Source organism: Macaca nemestrina, chromosome 20 (genome assembly GCF_043159975.1).
Source record: "Macaca nemestrina isolate mMacNem1 chromosome 20, mMacNem.hap1, whole genome shotgun sequence".
In the NCBI taxonomy this organism is placed as follows: Eukaryota; Metazoa; Chordata; class Mammalia; order Primates; family Cercopithecidae; genus Macaca; species Macaca nemestrina.
In genome coordinates this window covers 40,299,854-40,324,788 of record NC_092144.1, presented here as the reverse complement: position 1 = coordinate 40,324,788, position 24,935 = coordinate 40,299,854, and the positions used below count along the sequence as shown (strand labels likewise).

The 24,935-nt window shown below is 43.8% G+C and overlaps 1 long non-coding RNA gene across 2 annotated transcripts in view; it reads right to left on the bottom strand.

Moving 5' to 3' along the window:
• The window catches only part of LOC105495609 (uncharacterized), a 74,921-nt gene extending 50,419 nt beyond the window's left edge, over positions 1–24,502 (bottom strand). The window contains exons 1-4 of one of the 2 annotated variants that reach the window (XR_011617614.1): positions 24,480–24,502; positions 24,097–24,171; positions 14,492–14,588; positions 14,163–14,305 (exon numbers count right to left, since the gene is read on the bottom strand). This is a non-coding gene — a long non-coding RNA (uncharacterized lncRNA). Of the gene's footprint in view, positions 1–13,568; positions 14,306–14,491; positions 14,589–24,096; positions 24,172–24,479 lie in introns of those variants that run through there. The other variant, XR_011617613.1, reaches the window with a different exon arrangement.
• Positions 24,503–24,935: the final 433 nt, after the last annotated feature.

Here is a 24,935-nt window from a genome sequence, read left to right as displayed (position 1 = left end):
AAAGTAGTCTTTTGTGATTGCTTCAGCCAACTTTCAAGTAAAGGTTAGATACCAGGGCAAAGGTGCCAGGGTAACTCAATGGGGGAAATAAGAGTCTTCTCAATAAATAATACTGGAATAACTAGATAGCTATTGGGGAAAAAATCACCTTCACCCTTTCCTCATACCATACACAAAAGCAATTCAAAATGAATCATAAACCTAAATATAAGAGTTAAAACCATAAAGCTTCTAGAAAAAAAAGGAGAAATTCATGTGACCTTGAGCTAGATTTCTTAGACAGCACATAAAAGGCATAATCTATAAAAAAAAGAAAATATAATAAAATAGGCTTCATCAAAATTTAAAGCTTTTTCTAATTAAAAGATCATTGAGAAAATCAAAAGGCAAGAATAAAGAATTTGCACAACCTATTAATAAAAAAAACCCTCTAAAAGATAGACAAGATTTCAACATATACTTCAACCAAAATAATTTAAGAAAGACAAATAAGCATATGTAAAGAGGTTCAATATTGTTAACCCTTCAGGAAGTGCAAGCTAAAATCACAATGCAGAGATTGTTCTTTCCCTCATTGAGTGTTTTTGGCACCTTTGTGGAAAATCAATTGACCATAACCATGTGGATTTTGTCCTCAGCTCTTTACTCTGTTTCCCTCATCTATATGTCTGTTGTTATGCCAATGTCTTGCTGTTTTGGTTATAATAGCTTTATAGTATATTTTGAAGTCAGGTACTGTGATGCCCCCAGCTTTGTTGATTTTTACTGAAGATTGCTTTGGCTATTCAGGGTCTTTGTGGTTCCATACAAATTTTAAGATGACTTTTCTATTTCTGTGAAGAATAATGTTAATATTTTGATAGAGATTGCACTGAATCTGTAGATCACTTTTTGATAGTATGGACATTTTAACAATATTAAGTCTTCCAATCTATAAACACATGATAGCTTTCCTTTTTTGTGTGTATTCTTCAATTTTCTTTAATAAACGTTAATTTTTGTAATAAATACTTTGTAGCTTTCATTGTAGAGATCTTTCACTTCTTTGGTTAAATTTATTCCTACATATCTTACTTTTTGGGTAGCTATTGTAAATAATATTGTTTTCTTGACTTTTTTTCAAATAGTTCACTATTAGCATTTAGAAATGTTACTGATTTTTGTATGTTGATTTTGTATCCTGAAACTGAGATGAAAGACCTGTACACTGAAATCCATAAAACCTTTATGAGAAAAAATTGAAAAAGATACAGATAAATGGAAAGATATCTCATATTTATGAGTTGGAAAATTTAGTATTGTTAAAATGTCCATACTTCCCAAAGTGATCTATAAATTCAATGCAATTCCTATCAAAATTCTAATGACATTTTTCAGAGAAACAGAAAAAAAATCCTAAAATTTATATAGAATCAAGAAAGATAAAAATAAATATAAAATAACAAATGAAAATTTAATAAAATAATAATTTAAATAAATATAAAATTTTAAAATAAGTGAATAAAAAATTTGAAAAAGACAAAATAAATGAATATGTCTCCAAAAGCACAGACAACAAAAGGAAAAATAAACAAATAGGATTAGATCAAACCAAAATTTTGTTTGTTAAACAAACAAAACCAAATAATCTGATTTAAAATGGACAAAGATCTTAATACACATTTCTCAAAAGAAGACATACAGATGGCCAACAGGTATATGAAAAAATGCTCAACATAACTAACCTTTAGGGAAACGCAAATCAAAACCACAATGGGTGATTTCTTTAAAAATTAAAAATAGAACTACCATATGATCTAGAAATCCCACTACTGGGTATATATCCAAAGGAAATAAAATCAGTATGTTGAGGAGATACCTATACTCCCATGTTTATTGCAGCACTATTCACAGTAGCCAAAATATGCAATCAAACTAAGAGCCCATCAATCAATTCGCAATTGCAATAATATGGAACCAGCCCAAATGCCCATCAATCAACTAATGGATAAAGAAAATGTAGTATATATATACACCATGGAATACTACTCAGTCATAGAAAGGAACAAAATAATGGCATTCCTAGCAATCTGCATGGAATTGAAGACCATTATTCAAAGTGAAGTAACTCGGAAATGGAAAGCCAAACATTGTACATTCTCACTCATAAGTGGGAGCACTTATGAGGATGCAAAGGCATAAGAGTGATATAATGAAAGGGTGGAAGGGAGATGAGGAATAAAAGAACACACATCGGATACGGTGTACAATGCTTAGGTGATGAGTGCACCAAAATCTCAGAAATCACCACTGAATAACTTATTCACGTAACCAAACACCACATTTTCCCCAAAAACCTATTGAAATAAAAAACAATTAATTAATTAAGAAAAAAAACTATATATCTATCAGTGGACAAATGATTAAAGAAAATGTGGTGTATATGCACAATGGAATACCATTCAGCCATAAAAAAAAAAGTGAAATCCTGTCATTTAGGACAACATGGGTAAACCTGGAAGACATCATGTTAAGTGAAATAAACCAGGCACCAAAAGACAGATAGTACATGATCTCACCCATATGTGGAATTTAAAAAGATGACCTCATAGAAGTAATGGCTAGGACAGTGGTTACCAGGGTCTAAGGAGAATGGGGGAAAGAGAATGGGGGGAGATTAGTCAATAGGTAAAAGTCATAATTAGATATAAAGATTAGGTTCTGGTGTCTTATTGCACAGCACTGTGACCATAATTAACCGTAATGTATAGAATATTTCAAAATAATTAGAAGAGAGGATTTTGAGTGTTCTCACTACAAATAAATGATGAATGTTTGAAGTGATAAATATGCTAATTTCCATGATTTGATCATTGCACAAGGTATACATGAATTGAAGCATCACATTGTACCCCATAAATATGTACAATTATTTCATGTCAAAATAAAAAATAATTATTAGTTTTTGTAAGAAGAAACTTAGACAATTGGCAGAACCTGTTATATGTATCTTTGTAGCATATTGTAAACCACCAAGTGCAATGAACTATATATAATTCTCACTAAATGAAACATAAGGAGATACCACTGTACACTCACCAAAACAGCTAACATTACAAAGACTGACAATATTAAGTGTTGATGAAGATGTGGGAAAACTGTCACTCTCACATGTTGAGGATAAGAATGTAAAATGGCACAGCCACTTGGAAGACAATTTGACAATTTCTTGTAAGATTGAAAATGCATGTACCTTGTGATCAGCAATCCTACTCCTAGATATTTATTTACCCGAGAGAAATGAAAATATATGCTTGTGCAAAGACCTGTACACAAATGTCTTTTCTAGCTTTCTTTATAATAGCCAGACCCTGGAAACAACCTAGCTGTCCATTATTGTGTGAGTGGATAAATAAATTGTGGTATAACTATCTTATGGAATAATATATAGCTATAAATAAAAAAGGAAAAAGCACCAATACATGTTACAACATGAATGAACCTGCAAAAGCATTATGCTAAGTGAAAGAAATCCCATGAAAAACATTACATGCTGTCAGATTTCATTTATTTACAATTCTATAGCAACAGAAAATAGATAGGTGGTTCTCCAGGGCTGGGGTGAGGGTAGTATTGACTGCAGAACTACCCAAGGGAATTTTTGGAATGATGGAAGTTTTAAATGTCTTCATTGCTGTGGCAATTGCATGACTGTATACACGTACCAAAACTCACAAAACTGTACATTTAAATGGGTAAAATACCAACCTACTTGATATGGCCATGTGTCCAGTCTGCTATGGCAGAATGCCTGAGCTTCAGGTCAGAACAACTTCAGCCTCCCCTGCTTAATAAATCCCCCTCCAAAGACCACTGCCATTGGATTCAAAGCTTTTCCATAAAACTCAGTGTGGAGGGTAAGACCAAGGAGCAGAGGAGTTAAGAGAGAGGACAGCCATGGAAGGTACCTCGACTGCCACACTTTCCATCATCAGACCCTTGGAAGTGGCAGGAGAGCCACACCTGGGCAAGGAGATGGTGAGGCTGGTGTACTTAGGGAAGTGGCCACATCTCTTTTAGGGACAAGGGTATTGAAAGTGAATGCTTTGCCCGTTGTGTTAACATGAGGACATTCATATTAACTCTCCAAAGCCACTTTAGGGAAGTCAGTGCACAGAATGTTCTAAGTGAGTAACTGTGGAAATTGAAGAAAGTATGTACATTCTGCACCTGCATCAGAGCAATACAAAACAGAATTGAAGGGGCTGCCAGATGAGATGCCAGAACCCAAAGGGTCCCCAGGTTGTGCTGTGCAACCTGTGCCCACAGCAGCCTGAGGATGACCCACAAGCGAAATCATTAGGTGGAATGAGGTCCTTAGAAGCAGAAGGAACCACGAGGACTCTCACTCACTGCCTCTCTGCAACTGAGTGGGTTATTTTCCTTTTGGCTTCCATCCATTCCCTTCATTAGTGGGTTTTACCTCCTTTAACATCCATGGGATGGAAGAGGGTTGCACCACACTCTATGCGATCTCAAAGCTCCAGGGGCGCCACCAGTCAGAGTTGAGTCCAGAGTTTACAGTGTAAGGAGAAAGCCTGTGGTAGTCTCACTGGGGTAAGTGCATGCCCCTAGTCCAAACCACAGCGCACTTGGTTGGAAACCAGGCTTCAATCCCTCACAGCCATCAGAGCATGAGCAATCTGGGAGTAAGGGAGTTTTGAAGAGATCTTTGGGAGTAAAAGCCCCTTCCTCCTCTCTAGGCTGCAGCCTGTTTACCTATACAATGAGGTAGTTAACCTGGGCTGTCATTTCCAGAATCCCTGTAAAGCTTTATGACGATAGAATACTCTTTATCCACCTCCTACAGTCCCCAGTGGTGGCTGGTTTTCTCTGTTAATGATCTAAGAACTGCAGAGTGCATGCTAGTTAAGAAGGAGCTGCCACGTGGAGGGAAGGGTTGGCGAGCCCAGCCATCCAGACCTGAAGATATTTTAAGAACCAGTTTGTCTTTCCAGAGTCTGCACGAGGCATGTTCCAATGGAAATTCCTGGCAAGAAGCAGAGCCTTTCCAGTCTTTCCCAGCACTGCTCCCCTCCACCAGCCCCTGCAACATGCAGACTTCTCCTTAAAATCAGGGGGCAATTTCTTCCAAAGGTGGATGTACTAGCTCAGTTCTCTACCTGAGAATGGCATTGAAATGACAACCGTGACAGTCTGTGAGTGGGATTTCCCGTTCCTTTGTCTCAAACTTCAGCCAAGCAAAGCACTAGGAAGTGCAAACAAGCACTTGTGTTCAGAGCCTCAGTGTCCTCCTCCGTAAAATGTGCATGATTGCTTTGTCGACTGCCTAAGAGCAAAGAGAAGTCTGGTTTTTAACATTTGTGATGAGCAGTGATCAAAATCATCAACGGGTTCCTCGATGCTGCACCTCAGCAGCCAGCCTGAACCAGACTTTGGGGAGATGTGGCCCGAGGTAGGCAGCTCACTCATCCTGATTTTTTCTCCAAAAGAACAGAACAAAGCTTCTTAAGCCTCTCAGGGTAGCTGAGGACACAGAAGAAGCTGACTCTCCTAGACAAGGTATGAACTACAGCATCTTTGAGGGGTGTGTGCACACAGTGGGACGTGGGGCTTTTCCTGTGCAACTTCAGGGCAAGTACAGAAAAATGTCATAGCCATTGACAATCAAGGTCTGGGAGTAGAGGTTGTGGGTTAGTCTGGTGTCCTTAACTCAGAGACAACCCAATGTTTTGGGCAGTTGGGAGGAAGAAGAGGTACAGTATACAGGGGCTGTCAGCAGGTCATGGACATTTACAATTAAATCCAGAACAGCTACAAATTTGCAGGACCACTACAAAATGAAACTGCAGAAATCTTTGTTCAAAGATGATTCAGAATTTCAGACAGGCATGGTGACTCACGCCTGTAATCCCAGCACTCTGGGAGGCCGAGGCAGGTGGAGCACCTGAGGTTGGGAGTTCAAGACCAGCCTGGGTGACATGGTAAAACCAGGTTTCTAGTAAAAATACAAAAATTAGGCGGGCATGGTGGTGGGCACCTGTAGTCCCAGCTACTTGGGAGGCTGAGGGAGAAGAATCACTTGAACATCAGGAAGTAGAGGCTGCAGTGAGTTAAGATCGTGTCACTGTACTTCAGCCTGGGTGACAGAGCAAGACTCCGTCTCAAAAAAAAAAAAAAAAACAGAATTTCAAGATGGTAGCAATAGGACAATAAGCCAGGTGGGGTGATCCTAGTGACAGACCTGCAGGACTACACAGGCGACATATCCATGAGGCTGGCCTTGAATGTGCCTCACCAATGTATGCCTGACCCACGCAGAAACTTCATCTTCCACTGTTTCTGTGACACCACCACTATAGGGCTTCTGCTTTTCTGTTCTGTTGGCCATATCACCACCTTCTCCCTGCTTGGTGCCTGGCTCTGTGTCTGGGATTCAGGAAGTATGCCATAACTGTCGGTTAAATTAGCCCAATAAATTTAATATTTGGTCAAATGCTGGAAAGGTGCATGTTATGAAATCACATTTGTTTTCATGTCATGTGATTCCCCAGAAAATGTGTACACCGTGGGACAAGAACCACACAGCCTGATAGGCATTTGCTACCATCCCACAGTAGGGGTTTGATATAGTTTGGCTGTGTCCCCACCCAAATCTCATCTTGAATTGTAGCTCCCTCAATTCCCATGTGTTGTGGAAAGGACCCAGTGGGAGATAATTATATCATGGGGGTGGTTTCCCCCATGCTGTTCTTATGGTGGTGAATAAGTCTCAAGAGATCTGATGATTTTATAAGGGGTTTCCCCTTTCACTTGGTTTTCATTCTCTCTTCGTCTGCTGCCATGTAAGACGTGCCTTTTGCCTTCTGCCATGATGGTGAGGCCTCCCCAGTCACGTGTAACTGTGAGTCCATTAAAGCTGTTTTTCTTTATAAATTACCCAGTCTCGGGTATGTCTTTATCAGCAGTGTGAAAATGGACTAATACAGGGTTCATTCCCATTAGTTCATGGAACATGCTGAGTTGAGGGTTCTGGAGGTGGTAGGGAAACCTGACCTAAGACACCAGGATAGGGAGGAACGCCTGCATGTTAACAGCAGAGGACCCTGCAAATGTTCTGCTCTGAGGTTTTACCTGTAAGAACCTGCCCTCCACGGGGACCTCCTGTCTGAGCTCCTGCTCTTAGGGAAATAGTGAGCCTGCAGGATCCTGAGTCAAACCCAGCATAGCCCAGGCCTTCTGCAACAGCTCTCATGACAGCAAGGACCCAGGCCGGCTGGCAACCATCTCCAGAGGCAGAGCTATAGATAGGATCAGATCAGGACACACTCTAACAGCCAGGCTGTCCACAGCAGGAATGCAGAGCATGACACCTTCAGGACACCAAAACACCACTTCTGGGCTGTGATAGCAGCTAGGTTGAATCAGTGGTTTGCCAACTTAGCCCTTCTTCCTCATCTTGATCTCCATCATGGTTGACATATTATGCTAAATCCTCTTCTAAAAACCCTACAGGGGTGATCATGTGTACTATTTACAAGAACCCCATGAGATAGATACTACATTCCCTCCTTTTGTAAGAAAAGCAAACAGAAGCACAGAGCAGTAGTAGAACCTAGAACCACATAGTTTTGAACCCAGTGTCATAACGCCAAGGCTGTTTCGTTATACAGCCACCCACCCAAAGCCAACCCAGAGAGTTCTTTGAAAAATGCACACACCCAGGCTAGGGGGTTAGCTTTGGGAGTCATGGGGCTTGGGGACCCCGAAGGTCCTTCCCAGCCCCAAGATTCTCTGATGCTCTGATTCCACCTTTCTTACAAAGGACGTTTTACTCAGGCTTTGCGGGACGGCTCAAATTCCTCTTCTCTTTCCCAGTCTCTGAGCTAGATCTAATCACAGGGCCATTTTCCCCTGTCTTCTGTGGCTTACAAAGAATACAATTAGCCAAATAGATAAAAGCTTGTGGTAGGCATATGTAGAGCATTTCAAAGTCTATTTATCAAAAGTCTGACCATTGCATTTATACCATGGAAACTCCAAGTGGACAGTGATTCTGTCATTTAATTTTGAGGAGGAAAAAAATGCCACAGGGAGATGCAACGTCACAGCCGGCCATTGGAGAGATTTTGTGCTGCACATGGGTTCATTTGCAGAGCAGCCACATTCAATGCCATCTACCCTCAAGGGTGCTCTTCTCCACCCCCAAGTGCTTGGTCACTAAAGTGCAGAATAGTGTGGCTATGTTAGGTGTTGCCTTGTCTCCCAGCACCCCAGCTCCTGAGTATCTCACCAGGCTGGGCCATTGGCGTGACCAGATGCCATTCCTCACTGGTCACCACTGTGCTGCCATCAGTCCCCACATCCACAGTGTGGCCAAAATTCAAAATGGTATCAGCGGTCCTGGGAGGCAGTGACCTGGTGCTCATTGGTAAGAATTTTTATTCATCAATAAATGTTTCTTGAACATCTATTTTCCCAAAAGTTTTTTATTCTCTGTGGGTTCTACCGCCTGACTTCTGTTTCACATTCGTGTTTCCAATGGAGTGATAGCACATTGGGCTCTACGACGCCATTGTGAAATTTCCATTTGCATCCACATAGGCAGCACTGCAGCAATATTCCCTTCCTATGCATTGTTTCTGCTTATTCCAAACTTTCAGGTGACTCCTGCCTCTCCCAGAGCACCCCAGTCTTGACAGATACTCACTGGCTCATTTAGAAGCTCAGCCAGTGCAGCTCAGTTGCATCTCGTGGGATGGTGCTTGCAGCATGGTCCTCTGTAGGACATCATCAGCCTGATTGTAGCTTTCCCAATCCCCTCAAAACCAGCCAGACACTGGGGACATATAGTCATGACTTCCTCTTTTTACTCTGTAATATTCTTGAACCCTCCTCCACAGTAGTGACGGCTAATGAGTTCATGTTTATGAATTAGATTGTGGGTTTTGACTCAGACATGATGGATTTATTTGATGAACATGCTGAGAGCAGTATGTATAGTATATATCAATTCATGTCTCTTTCCATCAATCATTCATTTTCTAGATGGAGTATACACACAGGCACACACAGTGGGTGTGCATGTCTCTACGCAGTTACCTTTCCTCCCCCAAAGCCGATTCAACAAGTCCTCATGTTAAATCTGGAAATAGGACTGAACGTTGGCTGTACGCCAAGACGGGAAGCACATACAAGGAACGTGTGAGACGTGATTTCTCCCTCATGGCAGCCCGTGAGCTACAGTATCAGACTTGAGAGACTGCTGGCCGTGGCGGCAAGTACCCCACCCACCAGTTCCAGGAAATGACCAGCCACAGAAAACCCCCACCCCAACATTGAACAACCCTTCTTTTCTTGAAATCTCCACAAATTACCGCCAACCAAGGATGGCCGAATGAACCTGAAGACCAATTAGAAAGTCTCCCTGGCTTCCCAAATTCCACCTAAACATAATGTTTGCCAATCAGAGATTGACTCTGTATTTCCTCTCTTTATGCTGTGTAATGAACTCTCCTTTAACACCCCTGAACACTTGTCCACAAAAGCAACAGCCGATGGGTTTCCTTACTACGTATTTATGAATAAACAGGCTGTGAGTTTTGTCTCAGACTTAGTTTTGTCTCTGACGGATTTAACTCGTCAATGACACAATCACAGAGCAGAAGTAGTCAATAAAGAACAAGGTCCTGTAAGTGTTCAGAGAAGGGCAGGAGATGAGGACCGAGATGATAAAGAGAGGCTTCTCAGAGCAGGTCAGACTTGAAGGAGGGCTTCTAGTAGGAGTGGGGTAGAGCAGCTGGGAAGGCAATGTATAAACAATAGGCTGGAAGGAATAGCAGACACTGTTATGTGGAGAGGGGCCAGGGACGAAGGTGGAGGAGGACAGGATTGCATGCCTCCCCAGGGGCACCCACTTCCGAAACAGAAACTCCAAATTGGGAAAATGCAAGGGCAAGGAATTAAGATAATGTGAGGAAAGGGGAGTTAGAAGACCATGTGTTTAAATGACATTGTGAAAGTCTTCATACTAAGTATTTCTGGTGTTATCTAAATAAAGGCATAACCATGACACTTTGTCCATCTTCAATCAGTGATAATGAGCGTAGCTGTATGCATATTTTGCTCTCTGGAATGTTTCCTGAATCCCTCATGCTGGAAATATCGAGATATTTGCATGTGTATTTTATGTTGCTTCACTGTAGGTAATGTGCATTCAATCAGTTAATCAATCAATCAATCAATCAACAAATACATATTGAGTTCCTACCATGTGCTAAGCTCTGCTCTAGACCTGGGGATACAGCAATGATAAAAAGGGACTCAGTTCACATGGAACTGGCATTCTAGTGGGAGAGACTGACACCTTCTCATCCTTGTTCCTTTTCTGTTTTTTCACTCCTACCATCCCTACACAGCACTTCTCCTTCCAAAGACTCTGGCAGAATGTTTCCCTCTAGCTTGTTTCTTGGTCAAGTGCCTCTGTAGCATCTCATGCATAACTACCACAAAATGGCACATCACAGATCTGCTCCTCCCAGGACAGAATCCAGGTCTGTAAGTGTGGCCGTGGCAGTGGACTTCTAAGAGAGTGAGTGAAGAGAGCTAAGAGATGGGGCTTGGAGATGAATTGGAAAGTAATTCACAGTAGGATTTTGGGAGCTGAAGATCTCTAAAGATATTTGAATTTAAAGGAGGGTCCAGTCACAACTTTGGGCACTGGGAGGAGGTTGCAATGCATTCAGTCATTTAGCAAATATTTAGTGAGAGCTACTATGTGACAGACGCTATGCTGGGTTTGGAGAATATAAGAATAGGCAAAACAAGTGGCATCCTTGGGCACCTTGCTTCTAGTAGTGGAGACAATTTAATAAGCAATTACATTTTAGGATAATGAGTGCTATGACAGAGAGAAAAACAGTGCTACAGAAAACAATCACAGGGACACCGAATCTGGTCTAAATGAGGCAGGGATGGGTGAGGTTTCAGATGAAGAAGTCTTAAATCCAGGTTTGAAGAATGAGTAGGAGTAAACTAAGTGAAGTATATACAGATAGCATCACACATAATTTGTATGTCAGAGGGCCTGCAAAAAATTTTATGTCAGTGTCAGAGTTCTTGATTACAAGTACTAGACCCTGACTCTGGTTAACTTCAGAGGAAGAGGAATTTGTTAGAAGAATATTAAGTAGCAGGGGCCGGGCGCGGTGGCTCAAGCCTGTAATCCCAGCACTTTAGGAGGCCGTGATGGGCGGATCACGAGTTCAGGAGATCGAGACCATCCTGGCTAACATGGTGAAACCCCGTCTCTACTAAAAAAATACAAAAAACTAGCCGGGCGAGGTGGCAGGTGCCTGTAGTCCCAGCTACTTGGGAGGCTGAGGCAGGAGAATGGCGTGAACCCGGGAGGCGGAGCTTGCAGTGAGCCGAGATCCGGCCACTGCACTCCAGCCTGGGCGACAGAGTGAGACTCCGTCTCAAAAAAAAAAAAAAAAGAAGAAGAATATTAAGTAGCTTACAAAAGGACAGGATGACTGAGGAATCAAGCAGTACCCAAAGGAAGTTGGGCTGCCAAGAACCCAGTCAAGGTTCATTATGATACTGGCAGGGCGCTGCCATCATTGTCCACCTAACTGGCCATGTCTGAGTCACATGATCACATGCTAGGTGCCAGTGAGGGGGAGAGGGCATATCTACAGCCTTTTGGGTGTGAATTCACACAGGAGAGTTTCCCCAAATCAAAATAAAGTATTCAGATGCTAGGCAACCAATACATGACAAAAGTTCACTAAATCCCGTGTGGCTGAAACAGAATATAAAAGCCGAAATGGAGAACTTCCATTGGCAATGATACCAGATGCCAGTAAGTCAAGACTGCAATTGCCCAATAAGTTTTTTCTTGCCCACTGTGCAAGTAAAATCAATCCACTGAGGCTGTGGTGTTACAGTAGGAAAATAGCTTATTAATGGTAGGGCCAGCTGAACAGGACAGGAGGCATTTCTCAAAACTGCCTCCTTGAGAGCTTGGAGGCTAGCCTTTTTAAGGATAATTATGTTGGCCAGGGGGCTCGGGAACGGGTGCTGCTGATTGGCTGGGGATGGAATCACAGTGGTGTTCAAACAGCCTTCAACGCACTGAGTAACTTTCAAGGTGGGAGTTTCTGGGTAGGAATAAGCTCCTTGCTGTGAGTCATGGGTCCAGGTGGAATCAGTCAGTCATCAGAACCCAAAAGTCTGAAAAATATCTCAGAGACCAATCTTATGTTTTGACAATAGTGATATTATCCACAGGAGTGACTGGGGAAGTTCCAAATCTTGTGACTTTTGCAACAGTGGTTGGTTATTGTTTAACTGGGCCTATAGTTTAGCGGAATTCAGGCACTCACCCCCATAATCCTAACCTTGTGGCCTTTCATTAGTCTTACAAAGGCAGTTTCAGTCCCCAGAGGGGGTCAATTTAGGGAGGGACTATGATTATCCTTGTTTCAAAGTGAAATTATAAGCTAACTTCCTCCCACAGTTTGCTTGGCCTATGCCCAGGAATGAGCAAAGGTCAGAAGCAAGATGGAGTCAGTTAGGTTAAACTTTTCTCCCTGTCATAATTCTTACAAAAGTGGTTTCAAGATCTTTGAAAAGCAGGTCAAGGAATTTGGTGCTTATCCTCAGGGCAATGGGAAACCTTTAACAAACTTTTGATGAAGATCTTCCAGGGGCAGTGCAGGGCATGCATCAGAGGGGAGACTGGTGGGAGGCCAGAGAACACATGAAGGGTGATCCTAGTGACCTAGGGAGGGATAGTAGTAGTCCAGGTTGGTGTAACGGCTGTGGAGCTGCAGAGATGATGAGGGGTCTGATAGGTATTTAGGAAATAAAATCAACGTAAAGTAGAGGAAAAGTCGAAGAATGACCCCTATGCCATTGGTTTGGACTATGGGGTGCAGTTGATACACTCAATGGACATAGAAACTCCCAGAGGAACAGCTTGGGGATAAAGGGCAGGGCCTCGTATGGGAGCCCATGAGACATCTGAGGGTCCACTTCCAATGGGGTTCAGGAGAGAAGGCTGGCTGGAAAGAGCTATCACAGGCCAGCAACCAGGGAATAGGGGAGGTCAAACTCTTAAAAACATCTGCATTTACATCATCAATCTGCACAGCAAGAGGAGCCACGGAGGGAGGAACTGCCCATGGTAGGGTGTGAGAGCCCACAGAGTAGTACTGGAAGAGAGCAAAAAGGTCACCAGAGCCAAGGGTATATAAAGGTTAAGAGGAGTGAAATGTGTTCCTTGGATGTAGTGGCAGGAAGTGCATGATGCAAGAAGTTTCAACAATGGATGGAGTGGAGCTAGACCACCCTAGACTAAGGAGGGAGAAATTAGGAGGGAAAAGCAACAGGTGCACACAGTTGTCTCACCCAAGAGAGTCAATAGCAAGGGTGAATTTTTAGAGAGGACAGCAGTTGGCTGTAGTGAGTTGAGAAAGAATTCCTTCTTAAATACGAGAGATGGTCACATTTAAATGTTGGCAGGAAGGAAGCAGGGATAATAAGATAACCTACATTTATTTTATGCTTATGATGTACTAGCCACTTGTATAAGTGTTTTATATGTATTAACCTTTTCATCTTCAAAACAAGCCCATTAGATGGGAGTTATTATTATCTCCATTTCCCAGATGGGGACACCAGGCACAGGGAAGCTGGGTTTTCCCCCAAGCCTTCCATACAATGGCAGACAGTCTGGCTTCCAGACAGTGCGTTTAAGCACCATGCTGAAAATGCCTTACATGGAAATGAGCAGTCTACAGGCAAAGGGTGAAAGTTATCAGGGTCTCAGAGGATGAAACAAGAGTGGAACCCAGTGCAAAGCTAGAGGGATTTGCTTTGCATCAGGGGGAGGTGCATGGGAGGAGAGACAAAACGATGGATTTAGATGTGGGAAGCGTGGTAGGTATGGTGACAATGGGTTCAACGGGTGGCTTTTGTTTTGTCCTTAAAGTAAAAAGCAAGATCGTCTCCTGAGAAGGAAGGGCAAGATGAGAAGGTGGCTCAGGGCTTTGAGGAGGATGGACTCCAGGAATCATCCACCAGGGAAATCTAGAAAGCGCTGGAGCCATTTAGAGGCACCCACGGAGGGTGACATTTCTGATTTTCCCTCCCATCACCTGTCACTTCTGCCAACAGACTCCTTCATCCTAGATGCTCTGGCAGGACATGCTGGGGCACCAGGGAACAACTTTGGTTCAGAAGAGCCGTCCCAGGGGGCAGCTGAAAGCAACTGGGATGTTGAGAATCCATGACTGGAGGACTGTGGGAAAGAGAGAAGAGAACGTTACCAAAAGGAGGATAGGCTGGGAATGGTGTCTGATGAATAAACTGTCCTTCCCCTAAGGCAAGGTCACATCTAATGGTTGACAGAAGATGAACCTCGCTTGGGTTTGGTTTACCTTTTCCCTCTTGTGAGCTTCTTGGTCAGTAGGTGAATCTAGCTTACCTGTCACAGACACATCTGTGGCTTCTTCACTCTGGCACTGTGTGGATATCCCTTCTATCCTGTGGACTTGCCGTGTCTGTCCGCACCACCAGAAGGTCTAGAGATAAAGCATCAACCACCAGCAATGCCTTGTAAGGCCGCTGCACTGGGTGGTGCATCCTGCTGGAAGCCCACACCTCACTTGTGCTGTCCTAATTGGTTCCACACAACCTTCAGCACAATTTGCTATTTTTGAAAACCAAGGAAGGAGACCAGGGGTGTTAAGAATCTGTGTGCAGCGGGCAAACCCAGCTGTATTTTGGGTTTTTTGGCTGCTTAAAAAATATTTTTCATTGTTTTGAGTTTGATGAGAATGTGTTTTCCTATTAATTTTTAAACCAAAATTGGGTCCATATGTTTTCTGATTCACGTCTGCTTAACTCATCATGCTGCTTTAACAGAGCAAGGGATGCCCAAGAAACCTCGTTATGCACTTCCTTTTCCCCAAGTTAGAGCGAAAAGGTGAGGAGTCGAGAAAATGCATGTGATCCTTAAGTCTTGGGGTTCATCTGGAAATGTAACCGTGAGTTTAAACAGAAATCTTTGATTTTTCCCAGAAAGCAACTCTCTTTCCAGGGCAAAAGATGAGATTGTGGGGCACCTTCCCTTTTTTTTTTTTTTTTTTTTTTTTTTTTTTTTTTTTTTGAGGCAGGGTGTCCCTTCCATCGCTCAAGCTGGAGTTCAGTGGCATGAACACTGCAGACTCAACCTTCCATGCTCAAGCTATACTCCCACCTCAGCCTCTCAAGTAACTGGGACTACAGGTGCATGCCATAATGCTGAATTAATTTTTTGTATTTTTAGTAGACACGAAGTCTCACCATGTTGCCCACGTTGGTCTCAAACTTCTAGGTTCAAGAAATCCTCTCACCTCTGCCTCCCAAAGTGCTGGGATCACAGGTGTGAGTCACGGTGCCCGGCCAGGGTATCTTTGGGATTTAGGGAGGTTGTCATATGTCCTCCCACCCTGACCATCCCTAAATCAGAAGTCAAACCTGGAAGGCTTGAGGTAGCCTCTGTGTTTTCTGGGTGAGCTGGAGTAGAGAAAATGAGAATTCTGCTTTCTTGCAAAGCTTGGTTCTGTGCAAAGACCATGGCCTCGTAGAGCCCTTCGGTATCTGAGACAGCAATTGCTGGAAAGGTCCTGTCTGCCTTTTCCCCAGGCCTCTGTAATATCTTGGTGAGTCTTTCATTCTGCATCCTGAAAGGCAGTCTAGCACTAAACGCATGAGGGGTGGAGCCTTTGCTCCTGACTGAATGCCTCCAGCCTCAGGGACATCTTGGGCTGGCAATTCATGGAAACAGGGTGCCACCTCCACATTCAGGCCAGCCAGCAGCCTGCTTGATGACGTCATAGGCTACAGAGTCTCAGCAATTTTCTTCCTTAATTATGGCCTCATTGCAACTTTGTTACAGGTAAACACACTGCTTAAAAATTTACCAACTCCAGAGTGAACTTTAGAAGTGGTTCCAAGTGTCCTTGAATAGCCTTCTTTGTTTCTTTTTGCTTTTAGTTTTAATCTTCTGAGAACCTCAACTTCCTTATCGGTAGAGATTGTATAATAATATTTAGCTCAGTATTGTTGGGAGGAACTGATTTTGTTAAACACTCGCCTTAAGCTGTAAAATGCTGTGGGCAGTCTTAGAATAATTATCTCAGGCCTCCTAACTCTCTCTGGAGGACTTACGCCTGGAAAAACGAACTAGCGCACCCTCCATCCTACCCTCCTCCCCACCCCAAACACGCACAGCAAGAAGCCAGGAGGAGAATATGAGCTTTTCCAGGATCCCGAAGTGACAGCAAGGTTTCCAAGTGGGATGAGTTAGTTCCAGGATTTCCCTCGGCACCCCTCCCTTCCCCCTCCATGGGCGTCAGTCTCTCCATTTGGTTCTTTGAATTTGGTAATTGTCCAAGCAGAGACGTTTAATTCTCAAGACTGTCTGCAACCCTCCCATTGGTGTGATATGCAAGTGCCTTGTTGATACTCGCCATGCAGCCTCTAAGACGGAAGAATTTGGTTCAAAAGGGCAAAGGACCTTATGGTTTTGGCATAACCTGCACAGGTTTCCAACTGTCAGCAGCCACAAAGCCAGATCAAGAATTCAAGGTGTGGAAAAGTCCCCGAGAAGAAGCAAACCAACTTCACATATGGTTGGTCTCTCTTTCCCTCTCTCTCTGTCTTTGCCAGGAAGAAGTGTAGGACCAATTTATGCACAAATTGGTCACATTTTCACACATAGCTCCAATTATCTAAAAGGGGTTTAACATTATATTTATATTGATAAGCTTAACAATGTTGAACTGCGACTCTCAGCTGATCTGTTACAATTCACATCCAAAGAGACCAGAAGGAATAATTGGAAACTCTCCAGCATCTCGAGAAAGAGAGGCAGCCTTGAAAAAGATGAAAACTGCTGCACAAGGTCTCGGTTTCACTGAAATTACCACATAAATTCCAAATGAAGGATGGCCAAGAATATTCCAGCCATTCCAAATTCTCTCCTAAAGACACGGAGAAGGTACCAGGTGAGAGAGAGTGAAGACGTTCCCCATCATCAATGTCGCCAAAGAAAAAAAATTAATATATTGTGACAATGATAGACTTAGCACCCAGGGAGACACTTGATAGAAAAAAATCAAGTTTGCTGCAATTTCTTAGCAAAATGATAGAGTCCTAGGTTGGAAATTGAGCAATAAACAGCACTAATACCTTACACTTCAAAGACACCTGTCATTCCAAGTACCGTAGCCACTGACAATAGGCTTAATTGCATTCAACTATTTTGTCCTCTCCCAAATGATCCTTGGCGATCTATGGTAATTCTTGTTCTCCCGCTGTCAGCCACGTGCCTCAGCTGGGTGCTGACTTGAAGAACAGGATGGAGACAGAATTGAAGGCAGTCATTTGTGTCTGGATATACATCTCTAACAGCTGAAAAGAGTTGGCAATTTTGGGGTCATATGAATCGGCAATGTAGACTAACATGATTGATGGGAGGGCGAATTTGGTTAATCGCTTATAATTTGCCGAGGCCAATCCTCCACACACAAGTTGCATTGTTTGCTCTACCGTAGTGACTTGGGGACAATACATGAGTGGGCCTAGCAGGTGCATGCACACCTAACAGTAGCATCTCAGCATCTCAGCATCTGACAAAGGTTGGCTGAGGGTCTGTTGTGGGTATCACCCTCCAGCCACCGCCTTCATCAGCACACAGACTTGGCCCAGGTGGCTGAGCTGCTGCTCTTCAGGCCACTGGTGGTTTTGAGGGAATAAAGGTGGTGAAACTCTGCAAAGGATTACCAAGGAACTCAGGTACACAGACTCATAAAACAGAAGATGGCCCGAAGAGCTCATCCAGTGTTTTGGAAAAAAACAAATGCACATTGGTTATCTATATGTATCATATAGAAATCTAATAAAAAGAGAAAGTTTAAATCAACCTATGGCCCAGGATGGTTTTGAATGCCGCCCAACACAAATTCATAAACTTTCTTAAAGCATTATGAGATTTTTTTTTTTTTTTTTTGCGACTTGTTTAAACTCATCAGCAATCGTTAGCATTAGTGTATTTTACGTGTGGACCAACGCAATTCCTCTTCTTCCAATGTGGCTGAGGGAAGCCAAAAGATTGGACAACACTGGTTTAGATTTTGCCTATATTTAGGTTTTCAACTTGCATTTCCCAAATGCTTAGAATGCGAAGACCCTATCCAAGTTGGTTTCTAGCAAGTAAGTTTACTCCACATCGACCATACCCTCTCCTGTTCACTCCTACTCCTTTTAATCACCAGAAGCAATCATTTGGCTGGGAAGCAAGAGAAGAAGTGCCTCATTTGGTAACATGGCTGTCAGGACTGGGGGGCTCCGGGGACCCTTAGACTTAGAGATGTGTATGCTGAGGAGCGGTAAAGGGGTGGCAGAAAATCCCTTCCTCCCCATGCCAGCTTTCAGGAAAGAGAGAGGCTGAGAGCCTCAGGAACACCAAAAGACATGATGCACCTGCTTCTAGACACCACAGCACAACCCGACCTCTCATTAGTGGTTGATGAACAGCACCAGAAATGTATGCTAGATGTGGACAGAGCTTTGGAAGCATCTGCTTGTGTCTCGGCAGAAACACAGATGCTGCTGCTCTCTCACATAAGCCTTCCAATGACCCCATCTCAACTTTCACTGAACGATTATGTGATTTTCTGTTCAATGTCTGTCTTTCACAAACTACGCTCTCCATAAAGACAGAGGCTACATCTGTCTTGTTCTTTGCTAGACCCCTGGACCCAGCCCAGTTTGTGAGGCATAGAAGACATGGGTTGAGCAATTTAATACATCTAGGGTAGCCCTTTGTATTTCATGAGAAAGCTTGCAATTCCAGAGAAGTAGATGATGTATCCAGAGGATGGACAAGCCATGGGTAGACTGGGCAGCCATTCACTCATGCAATCACCATTCACTCCATACCTACCCTGAGCTGTTCTAGATGCAGAGATATGCAGGTGAGTGAACAGACCAGGTGCCTGTGGTCATGGAGAGTCTAGATGGAGAACAGATGAAGAACCAAAACTCAAATGAATGCATGGATGAATGAATGAACTAAGGAATTTCTGAGAAGAGTTAATTTCTAAAAGCCAGGGTAAAGGGTGAAGTGATACAGAGATGGGAGCAATGTTGCAAAAGGCCGCTAGGAGAAGGTAATATTTGTGTGAAATTAACAGAAAGAAGCTTGCAGAAGACAGATCAATGATTTGTGGGTCCTGAGGCTTTTACGATTTGGTGAATCCTTTTAAGAAAGATATTTATGGGCCAGTCATGGTGGCTTACATCTGTAATTTCAGCACTATGAGAGGCTGGGTTGGGAGGCTCATTTGAGGCCAGGAGTTCAAGACCTGCCTGGGCAACATAGTGAAACTCTGACTCTACCAAAAATAAAATAGAAAAATTCACCAGTCATGGTAGCATGCCTGTAGTCCCAGTTACTTGGGAGGCTGAGGCAGGAGGATTGCTTGAGCCTGGGACTTTAAGACTGCAGTGAGCTGTTATCGCACCACTGCACTCCAGCCTGGGCGACAGAATGAGATCTTGTCTATAAAAAAAATAAACAAATTAAATAAACAAATTAAAGGAAAAATATTCATATGAAAGTAAATATTTACTGCGAATAAGAAGAGAGCACAAGAAATTCCTGGGTCTTGGAGATTCAGGAGCTCCTAAGAGTTCTGCATGTGTTCATCTGAAATGTCAGCATAGAAATGCTTTCTGATTGCCAGCCAGTCTCCACTCCCCACCTGAACCCTCTACCTGTCCTGGCACTAACAGGGCCCAGCAAGTGAGCTTCCTTGTAGCTTAACTGGCATGAGCTTCTCTGAACCCCCACAGGACAGTCTGCAGGAAGAGCATTGGGGGCAGTGGAATCTGCATGTTCAGAGGCTCTGCCCACGTGGCCAGACCACCTGAGCAAAGTTACAGGCGAGGGAGGTGAGATGGTGAGGTGGTCAGGGGCCAGACCTCAGCTGCCACAGGGAAAGGGCTCATTGTGTACCTCAGTGATGAGGTCATGCAGCATTAAGGCTGCGGAGCCCAGCAGTATCCGTCCCCCACCCCCGCCCCCGCTCCCGGGGAGCTCAGGTAGTTGCAGGAGCACCTGTCGCCACCTGACTCACGCAGAGCCGGGAAGTGAATCAAACAATCCAATCTGTGCTGCCTCACTCAAAACATGATGCCACTCTCACACCGGCCTTTAATTCTATTCCTCCTCCTATTTTCCTTTCAAATGTATGTTTTGTGTGGAGTTATCCGTCACCCGGGCGCTGTCAGTGAGATGTGTCATTCCTCTGTGTGTGCGTTCTGATAAAATGGCCTTAATGCATATGCAAATCTGTCTTCTCAAGAAGGAAGTGTGTGGAAACACTCACATTTGGCTGGGAGTCTTATACTGTGAAAATACTGGAGAAGCATATGCGTTAATTTTACCTTAAATTGCAGACAGAAGCCACCCACCCTGTCCCTGACACACAGAACAAATAATTCAGATTTGAGGCATCGTATCTTCCATGCGATCAGCTTTAAGTTAGAAGGAGGACAGTGAGCTGGCAGTTCTTCCTTGTCCACACAGGGGTCCCAGAGGGCCAAGCAGGAGACCTCAACTTTCCCTTCCTTTCCTTTCCTTTCCTTCCTTTTTCCTTCTTTCCTTTCTTCCTTCCTCCCTTCCTTCCTTCCTTCCTTCCTTCTTTCCTTTCTTCTTTTCCTTCCTTCCTTTTTAATCTCTTCCGCTTCCTCCTCTTTCTCCTTGTCCTCCTACTCCTTTTTTCTTCCCCTTTCTCCTCCTTCTTCCCTCCTTCTCTTCTTCTTGTAACTTTTCTTAATTAAGGGTCATATTATAGAGAACCGTACTTCTCTCCACCTTTTTTTTTTTTCTATTAAGAAAAGGAACATAGGAGCATGACCAGAACAGGACCCAAAACAACTCTACAATCACATACCAGGTTATCTGACACATTCGTGATTTAAAAGGTCAACTATGGTCATTTCAAGTACTACCAGTTTGGCTTTGGGCTTCTCTGCCTCCTTAAAGTGCTAATAGGATGACATCCTATGAGACATGGTCATCTGGGGATGTCAAGGTGGACTCCTGGAACAGGAGGATTTGGCAGCAAGGCCGGGGTTTAGCCCTTCCCCTGGCTGTCTTGTGTCTCCATCTCCCTCCAGCCCCATTATGTAATTATTTGGCCAGGCATCTGGCTGGCTTGGGCACAGGAAACAGAGACGATGTGAACTAGGATAGGAAGTGTGAGGAGGATCCCTGGAGGAGTTGGTCATTGTGTGTGCCATCCCACAGGACAAAGGGCTGGCTTGGTGGGACTTTGGTGTGTCAATCAATCCACGGCCAAGTTCACTGTGTGCCCAGCCCCAGTCACGGAGCAGAGCTGGGATGAGACTCCCTTCTTCCAGCATCTCACTGGCTGGCAGAGATAAGACTGAAATAATTCCAGGTCATGACCAAATACTGACCCATGTGAAGCTGAAGCACGACACAGTGGGAGAGAGGACTTGGGGAAAGCATAAATTGATGTGGGATGGAGAACTAAAGAGTCTTCTTGGGAAAGAGCGGACTTGAACCTAAACCTCTTAGAGTCTACATGTAGAAAAAAAAAAAAAGAAAAGAGGCCTCCCCCATCTCAGAAGACCAATCTTCAAAACTTGCCCAGGACTTACCCTTTCTTAATAACAAAGTCACCCAATGCCCCTGGCATTTTTTTATATTTTAACCAATTAATCTTCATTACAACTGTATGAGATGAATATCCCATATTATCGATGGGAAAACCAAGGCTCAGAGAGGTTAAGTAACTTATACAAGGTCACACAGCTTCTCCAAGCTCAGCGCTCCAAGGGGAAATCAACTGGCTCTGGGGCTCCCATGGTGCTCGCTGGAAGACCTCAGCAAGGGTTTGAACCCAGTGAGTCTACCTCTTGAGTCCTTGCCTATAACTATTCAATGCTCTGCAAAGAGTGGAGTGGAGGAATGGATGGAGACCACGGCATATTCAAAGAACTACAAAAGGTTCCATCTGGCTGGAGTATGCGGAGATAGGGGAGTTTTTTGTAGCGATGAGGCTGGAGAGATAGTCAGGGGTGGAAGAATGAGGCCAAGGCGCTTGAACTTGAGCCTGTGGCAATGGAGAACCAAGTGAGGGTTTCAGTTAAGCTGCCAATAGCCAGTTATGTTAGGAGGGTTGTTCCATGTGTGAGATAAGAGGCAAGGAAAGGGTCAAATAAAAACCTTTAGATGAGTCCCAAGGTCTCATCTTAGGCAGAGGCTGGAGATGAGGGAACAGCAGGCATGAAATAAGAAATAAATTAGGGCCGTGCTTTCAATGATATGATGTTATCGTTATCGGTATCGTTTTTTGCATGCCGTTCACTCTTCAATGCTCCTTTTTATGTGATTTGTTTCATTTAGGTGTCTCGGTAAGACCAGGAGAGCAGCATTTTAATTTCAGCTTCACAGATCACAGGTGTGAAGCTATTTGGGAAAACTTTCCAGGACCAAGTCTTTTGGAACCTTGAAATCATACACAGGAAGGACAATTTAAATGCTTTCAATGTATTGATGCATTTAATCCTCCGAACAACCCTACCGAGTGAGCCTTATTCTCATTCGCATTTTATGGAGAAGGAAACAGCGGAGAGGTTAGGAAACTCACCTGAGATCACACACGTAGTGAGTGTCGAGTGTCCGAGGCAGAACTCTGTGGTTTCTGCCCCCTACACCAGAATAAAGGAGTCTAAGCTGAGCCGTGCCCCTCAGACCCCAGCCCTTGAAACAGCTGCTGAAGAGAAGCCCAGCAGGCCAAGCTTTTAAGGTACTCTTTTCAGAGCAATTATTTCTTCCAAATATTAGAAGATAAAGGTATCAGTGCAGGCTAGGGCATCACACTGATATGCTCACAATAGATATCACAGGTATTAAGTGCAGTTTATCCTGAGTGTAATTAGTGGGTGCTTTTCAAACGTGATGATAATTGCAGCCTATTGTTTCTACGGTAATTTACAGAAATAAGGAACTCTACCGCTGCTCATCTCCTGGAAGAAACAGAAAGAGTTCTTATTCAGGATTTAGCTGATGTCTGTGGCCAAATAATACAACAGTCACCAGTCACTGTTAGCCACGGTCCCTCACACCTGCAAAAGCAACCACTTACAATAACATTCCCAGGATAATATAAAACTATTTTTTTTTTTTTTTTTTGGAGATGGAGTCTGGCTCTGCCGCCCAGGCTGGAGTGCAGTGGCCGGATCTCGGCTCACTGCAAGCTCCGCCTCCCTGGTTCACGTCATTCTTCTGCCTCAGCCTCCTGAGTCGTTGGGACTACAGGCGCCCGCCACCTCGCCCGGCTAATTTTTTTTGTATTTTTAGTAGATACGGGGTTTCACCGTGTTAGCCAGGATGGTCTCTATCTCCCGACCTTGTGATCTGCCCGCCTCAGCCTCCCAAAGTGCTGGGATTACAGGTGTGAGCCACTGCGCCCAGCCAAAACATATTTTCATCCACTGCATCCGGACATATGCCCAACAGAAAGAAGACGTGCAAATCAGCTCTCTTTGGCTACAAGGTGTTTATTAATATAAAAATCTCTGTGGAGAGACGTCTCTGCTCTCTGCTAAAATTTGATGGTACTTTTCTCTGTGGCATGGAATGGGGGATGTTCACGAGACCCCTCTGATCAAGTCTCAGTTGGTCTGAGGAGGGGACAGGCATGCCCACCCACCCCCTCTCTGACGGTGACCCAGGTTCACAAAGAGCAAAGGTCTCTTCCAGTGGAACGCTGTTTTGGGGTACCCGACATGGCCCTGATAACTGAAAATGTCTCCAGATGTTAGAACCATTTAGTTTGTCTTGCTCTACACGTTATCACACTATGTAAATATTTTATTTGCTCAGGAGTCACCTGGCACAGACTTGGGATGCACCTTCCATTTCTCAACCCCAAAACTAAGTGGGGGTGCATAGGGGATTTGTGCCCAAGGCGATATTTGTTTATTTTAAAACATTATGCAACTTACCTCTCATATAGCTTTTTACCGCCCATCATCCTCTTCAGTAATTACGTTTCTTAAGGCAAAACTGTCTTTTGACATCTATCAAAACAAAGAGGGAAGAGAAGGAGGCTGCTAATAGAAATCCTGTTGTCAAGGCCGAACTCCAGGGGACAGGGGAGACTCCCACTCCCAGAGACCCAAATGGTCTTGAAGGCTCAGGAACATCCCATCGATGGCCAAAGCCCAGTTCCGCAACACCCGAGGCAAAGGACGTTTCAAATAGGCAGCTTTTGACATCAGGTTTTAATGAAAAGACTGGGGCTTATGCAGTCCAGGTCCAATTAGGTGAGGCCTTTTGAAAATGTTTTACCCTTTTGGAAAGTCATAGACGTTTTAGCCGTTCTCACCTCTTAACTATCCTCCTCCCAAGGGACACTGGGACCACACCCAAGACTGGCCCTCGCAGGCCTCCGTCAGGACGTGCGTGCTGCGTGGCTGGAGGCAGCTGATGCCCTGGAAGGTCTAGCTGCCTGCTAGAATCCCTTTCCTTCCCCACAGGGCTCTGGAAGTGGAGCTTCCATAAATTTACACAAGTGCATCGACTGCTTCCCCACCCCCACCCTGGCAACACGGGCAAATTTCAAAAGACACTAAATTTGATAACTAACACTTATTACTCATTGCCTCTCCACAATATTCTTGGCAGGGGTTAGAAACTGACATTTGCAGCTGAAAATAATGCATTGTCAAGTAGGAAAACTGCAGGCTATAATTTTTAACACTTGTATCTGTTATTTTAAACATGAAACATTGCATCAGTTTGACATTAATTTATATAATGGGGACCAAAAGGGATAATGCAA